The sequence below is a fragment of the Rhinopithecus bieti genome, unplaced genomic scaffold, assembly GCF_001698545.2.
Source record: "Rhinopithecus bieti isolate Rb0 unplaced genomic scaffold, ASM169854v2 scaffold_11252, whole genome shotgun sequence".
Lineage (NCBI taxonomy): Eukaryota > Metazoa > Chordata > Mammalia > Primates > Cercopithecidae > Rhinopithecus > Rhinopithecus bieti.
In genome coordinates this window covers 2,425,952-2,431,857 of record NW_016806895.1, presented here as the reverse complement: position 1 = coordinate 2,431,857, position 5,906 = coordinate 2,425,952, and positions in this window count along the sequence as shown.

The window sequence follows — 5,906 nt, the reverse complement described above, 5'->3', positions numbered from 1 at the left end:
TTTTTTTTTTTTTTTATTGAGACTGAGTCTCACCCTCTATTACCCAGGCTGGAGTGCAGTGGCGTGATCTCAGCTCACTGCAACCTCTGCCTCCTGGGTTTTAAGCAATTCTCTCTGTCTCAGCCTCCCAAATAGTTGGGATTATAGGTGCTCACCACCACACCAGGCTAATTTTGTATTTTTAGTAGAGACGGGGTTTTGCCATGTTGGCCAGGCTGGTCTTGAACTCCTGACCTCAGGTGATCCACCTGCCCTGGCCTCCCAAAGTGCTGGGATTACAGGCGTGAGCCACTGCACCTGGCCAAAAACTTCTTTATTTCAATGTAACCGGTTGGTTTATGCCTTATCTGACAACCTTAAAAGAGAGGGGAAGAGGGGCAACATCCTTCCCCAATTGAGAAGCATCATTCTTTTTTCTTTTCTTTTCTTTTTTCTTTTTTTTTTTTTTTTTTTGAGACAGAGTCATGCTCTGTCGCCCAGGCTGGAGTGCAGTGGCACAGTCTTGGCTCACTGCAACCTCAGCCTCCCGGGTTCAAGTGATTTTCCTGCCTCAGCCTCCTGAGTAGCTGGGATTACAGGTATGTGCCACCACACCCAGCTAATTTTTGTATTTTTAGTAGAGAAGTGATTTCACCATTTTGGCCAGGCTGGTCTCGAACTCCTGACCTCAAGTGATCCACCCACCTCAGCCTCCCAAAGTGCTAGGATTACAGGCGTGAGCCACCGCACCCAGCCTCTTTTTTCTTTTTTTAAAGCGATGAAGTCTCACTACGTTGCCCGGGTTGAAATGGAATGACTATTCACAGGTGTGGTTATAATGCATTGCAGTCTTGAACTCCTGGGCTCACACAGTCCTCCTGCCTCAGCCTCCCTAGTAGCTGGAGCTACAGGCGTGTACCACATCTGGCTCAAGAACTGCCATCTGAATGAATTATTATGCCTATAATATTCCCTACAATATTACTTCTCTCCCAGCCTCATCCTACATTCCCTTCCTTCCCCTTCCAAATTCTTCCACTGTGGTCTCTGGAACTAATGATCCATAACCTGCAAAAGTCCCTGCCATTCTCAAGCATTTCCCCCAATTTCTTATCTTTATTAAAATCTGGTGCTCTCTTAAAGATATTTTCCCTTTTGCTCATCTAAATGGTAGCTTTTTGTGCTCTCAATTTTCACATACCTCAAAGATGAGAAGTGTAAGGAAATTTGGAATAAGCAAAAATGTAACTGGTATTTCCAGCGATAAACTATACATTCTTTAGAGCACACCTTTCCAAGGCACCTGATTCTACCCTTTTATTGCTTGTGAGGTATTGTACAACTCCGTAAATTGTAAATAACTGACAGCAGTGCAAGATAATTCTTATCTTTAGATATGCAAGTAAATTCTATCCAGTGGCAGTTGAATTGACTTGCCTCTCCTACAGTGGGATGAAGCCAGTTTTACCTACATTTTCCAGTTCATTTCCGTATGCCTGATCTATAAATGTGCATTCACCTTGGACATTTAACTGGTTCTCTCATTAATAATGAGTTAACTAAAACTTTTAACACATTTCATTTTATATCTTAATGGGAGTCATAATTTTACCTTAAAAAAAGTTTTTCCTTTAACAGTGGTGGGGTTGTTATTCATTTGCTTCCCATTCCTATTTCCAGACTACTATTCTCTCTGTACTCTAAAAGGAAAAGCCAACTTCTCTGAGGTCTGTGCCACTCACCTGCCCCTCTCTCTTCCTCATCTCATTGCTTTCATCTATTGCCCTTCCTGTAACTCCCTGCTCAGTCAGGCAAAGACGGCAGCCTATGATTCCACTCCACCACAAGCCCTGCCATTATCCTGGGTGACTTCAACAATCAAAAGGATGATCCATCCACCAAGGCCCTTGAGGCTCATTCCCTTGATCTCCTCAACATCCTTCTTATTAACTCCACCTGAGCAGCCCACACCTTTTCATCATCCTTGGACCTTGTCATCATCTGTAACCATGCCACTTCCAGAATCTGTAATTCAAGCATCTTCTTTGACCACAAACTCCTCTCCCTCCAACTTGTCTGTGACGGGGTTCAGGACGCACTACCCCAAAATATGGCACCATGGCATATTCAATATTTTAAGCTGAAGGAGTTTGAGAAAATGGTAGAAGCAGGAAAGTCACTCTCACTCCCCTACTACCCCTTGTCCCCATGGGGCAGGTAGGCCTTAAAACCTAGAAAGGGGCTGGTCGCGGTGGCTCACGCCTGTAATCCCAGCACTTTGGGAGGCCAAGGCCAGCGGATCACGAGGTAAGGAGATCAAGACCATCCTGGCTAACACGGTGAAGCCCCGTCTCTACTAAAAATACAAAAAAATTAGCGGGGCGTGCTGGTAGGCGCCTGTAGTCCCAGCTACTCGGGAGGCTGTGGCAGGAGAATGGCATGAACCCGGGAGGTGGAGCTTGCAGTGAGCTGAGATCACGCCACTGCACTCCAGCCTGGGTGACAGAGCTAGACTCTGTCTCAAAATAAAATAAAATAAAAACCTAGAAAGGATTTTCTGACCATCCCTCAAGGCAGGTCATAAGATCTTCATTGAAAGGTACCCTAACCTGGAGGAAAGGAGCATTTTTATCTCCAAAGATACAGAGTCTCAGAGAAGAATCTGAACAAACAGGCCTTTCTAAGTCTTGTTCTAGTTTATTACCATTAAATACTTCCTTTTTCCAATTATATTTCTCTGTGACTATCTACTGTTCATTAAATTTAGCATAAAAATACACCAGTTTAACTGTCTTCATTTCCTTATGTGTGTTTTTCTCTTGCTAATCTGTCTTTTGTTATAGAAGCCTCAGCCATGAACCTAGGATGGGTGAGGGAAATATATTTTTTCCTTCCCTACATTTGTTAACTACTCCTAAAACTTCCTTTGACCTCATTTGGACCCTCATTCATTGACCTTCATCAGTTCTTTCCATTCCTTTCTTATTTTCTCTCCTGATCTAGTTTAGATTCTGTAGTCTATAATTTCACTATTTTGCCAAGACCCTAAACTCTATTGTTTCTCAATTTTTTTTCCATTTAATCCACCTGGAAACTCCCAAACTCTAATGGACCTAATTATCTGCTTTCTATATGACCCTGGTTTTACGTACTGTTCTAAAATATCATACATAGAACAGGTCAGATTGGTTCCAGGGAAACTCCAAATGAGCCCTTAAATCACCCAAGCTGGGTCACCTCACTCCCCCAGTTTTCACTGTTTATTCAAACCTTCCTTCTCTCACTAACTGTGGTTCCCCCTTCTCACCCCACACCCTCAATAGAGTATCTTGCCTTCCTTCTTCACAGACAAAATAGAAACCATCACATGGCAGGCCTCATGCTCTTAATACCTTACCATTACCTGCCCCATCCTGTCCTCCTTCCCTCCTGTTTTTTGTTTCGTTTTTTGTTTTGAGATGGAGTCTCACTGTCAACGAGGCTGGAGGGCAATGGTGCCATCTCGGCTCACTGCAACCTCTGCCTCCCAGGTTCAAGTGATTTTCCTGCCTCAGCCTCTTCAGTAGCTGGGACTACAGGCACCTGCCACCACACCCAGCTAATTTTTTGTGTTTTTAGTAGAGGCAGGGTTTCCCCATGTTGCCCAAGCTGGTTTTGAACTCCTGACCTCAAGTGATCCACCTGCCTTGGCCTCCCAAAGTGCTGGGATTACAGGCCTGAGCCACCACGCCCAACTCCCATCTTCTTAATGCCTTTACCTGAGTCATTCTGTCCTCCTTCCCTCCTGTTTTAATGGAGGAGCTGCCCTTCCTCCTAACTGGGGCCAAATTATTTTCCTGTGCTTCAGATCCCATCTGTCTGGAAGATGTGTCTAATGCCAAAAGTGGGGTGTTGAAGTCTCCAGCTATTATTGAATTGGGGCATATCTCTCTCTTTAGCTCTAATAATATTTATGTATATATCCGGGCACTCTAGTGTTGGGTTCATCTATATTTAAATTTGTTATATCCTCAAGCTGAATCAATCCCTTTGTCATTATATAGTGACCTTCTTTTTCTCTTCTTATAGTTTTTGTCTTGAAATCTATTTTGCCTGAGATAAGTTTGGCTACTCCTGCTCTTTTCTGGTTTCTATTGGCATGGAATATCTTTTTCCATCCCCTTAGTGTATCTTTATAGTTGAAGTGTGTTTCTTGTAGGCAACAGAACAGTGGGTCTTGTTTTTTCATCCATTCAGCCACTCTGTGTCTTTTGATTGGAAAGTTTACTCCATTTACATTCAAAGTTGTCATTGATGAGTAAGGAAATACTCCTGCCATTTTGGTATTTGCTTTCTAGTTGTATTTATTTTTTGTGTGTATGCATTGCATGTTTTTTGGTTTGAGGTTACCATGAGACTTGCAAATACTATCTTATAACCCATTTTTTAACATGATAACAACTTAACACTGTTTGCATAAGCAAACAAGCAAGAAGAAAACTACTAAAAATTCTATGCCTTAACTTCATCCCCGTTTTTTAGCTTTTTGTTGTTCCTATTTATATCTTATTATACTATGAATGTCTCAAAAGTTATTGTAGTTATTATTTTTATTGGTTCATTGTTTAATCTTTGTACTTAGGATAAGGTTAGTTTACACAACACAGTTACAGTGTTAAAATACTCTGTATTTTTCTGTGTACTTACCATTTACCAGTGAGTTTTCTACCTTCAGGTGATTACTTGTTGCTAATTATCATCCTTTTCTCCCTGTGTTAAGTAACTCCTTTGGCATTTCTTTGGTTTTTATTTTTGTTTGTTTGTTTGAGACTGAATCTTGCTCTGTCGCCCAGGCTGGAATGCAGTGGCATGATCTCAGCTCATTGCAACCTCCATCTCCTGGGTTCAAGCAATTCTCCTAGCTCAGCCTCCTGAATACCTGGGATTACAGGCGCCTGCCATCATGCCCAGCTAATTTTTGCATTTTTAGTAGAAATGGGGTTTCACCATGTTGGCCAGGCTGGTCTCCAACTCCTGACCTCAGGCAATCTGCCCACCTTGGCCTCCCAAAGTGCTGGGATTACAGGCATGAGCCACCGCACCCAGCCCCCTTTAGCATTTCTTGTAGGACAGGTCTGGTGTTGATGAAATCCCTCAGCTTTTGTTTGCCTGGGAAAGTATTTCTCCTTCATGTTTGAAGGATATTTTCCATGGTTATACCACTCTAGGGTAAACATAATATTCCAATTTAAGTAATTAGAGAAAGAAGACTAAGACTAAAGCAAGCAGGAGGAAGGAAATAGTGAAGGCCAGAGCAGAAACAAATGAAATAGAGAAAAACAATAGAATCAATGAAACCAAAAGTAAGTTCTTTCAAAATATCTACAAAATTGACAAACCTTTAGCTAGACTGACCAAGAAAAGACAGAAGACTCAAATTACTAAAATTAAGAATAAAAGAGGTGGCACCACCACTAACCTTACAGAAATAAAAGGAATTATAAGGGAACACTGTGAACATGATAACAAATTAGATAATCTGGATAAAATGGACAAATTCCTAGAAACACACAAACTACCAAAACAGAATAAAAAGAAATAAAAAATCTGAACAGAAGTATAACAAGAGATTAAATCAACAATCAAAAACTTTCCCACAAACAAAAGCCCAGGGCAGATGGTTTCCTTTGTGAATTTTACCAAATGTTTAAAAAAGAATTAACATTAATCCTTCACGAATTCATGTAAAAAATAGAGGATGGACTTCCCAACTCATTCTATGAGGCCAGTATTACCCTAATACCAAAACCACACAAAGACATCACAAGAAACAGACACTATAGACCAAAATTCCTTATAAATATAGTCACAAAAAGTCCCCAACAAAATACTAGCAAAGTGAATCCAGTAACATACAAAAAGGATTATACACCATGATCAAATAGAGT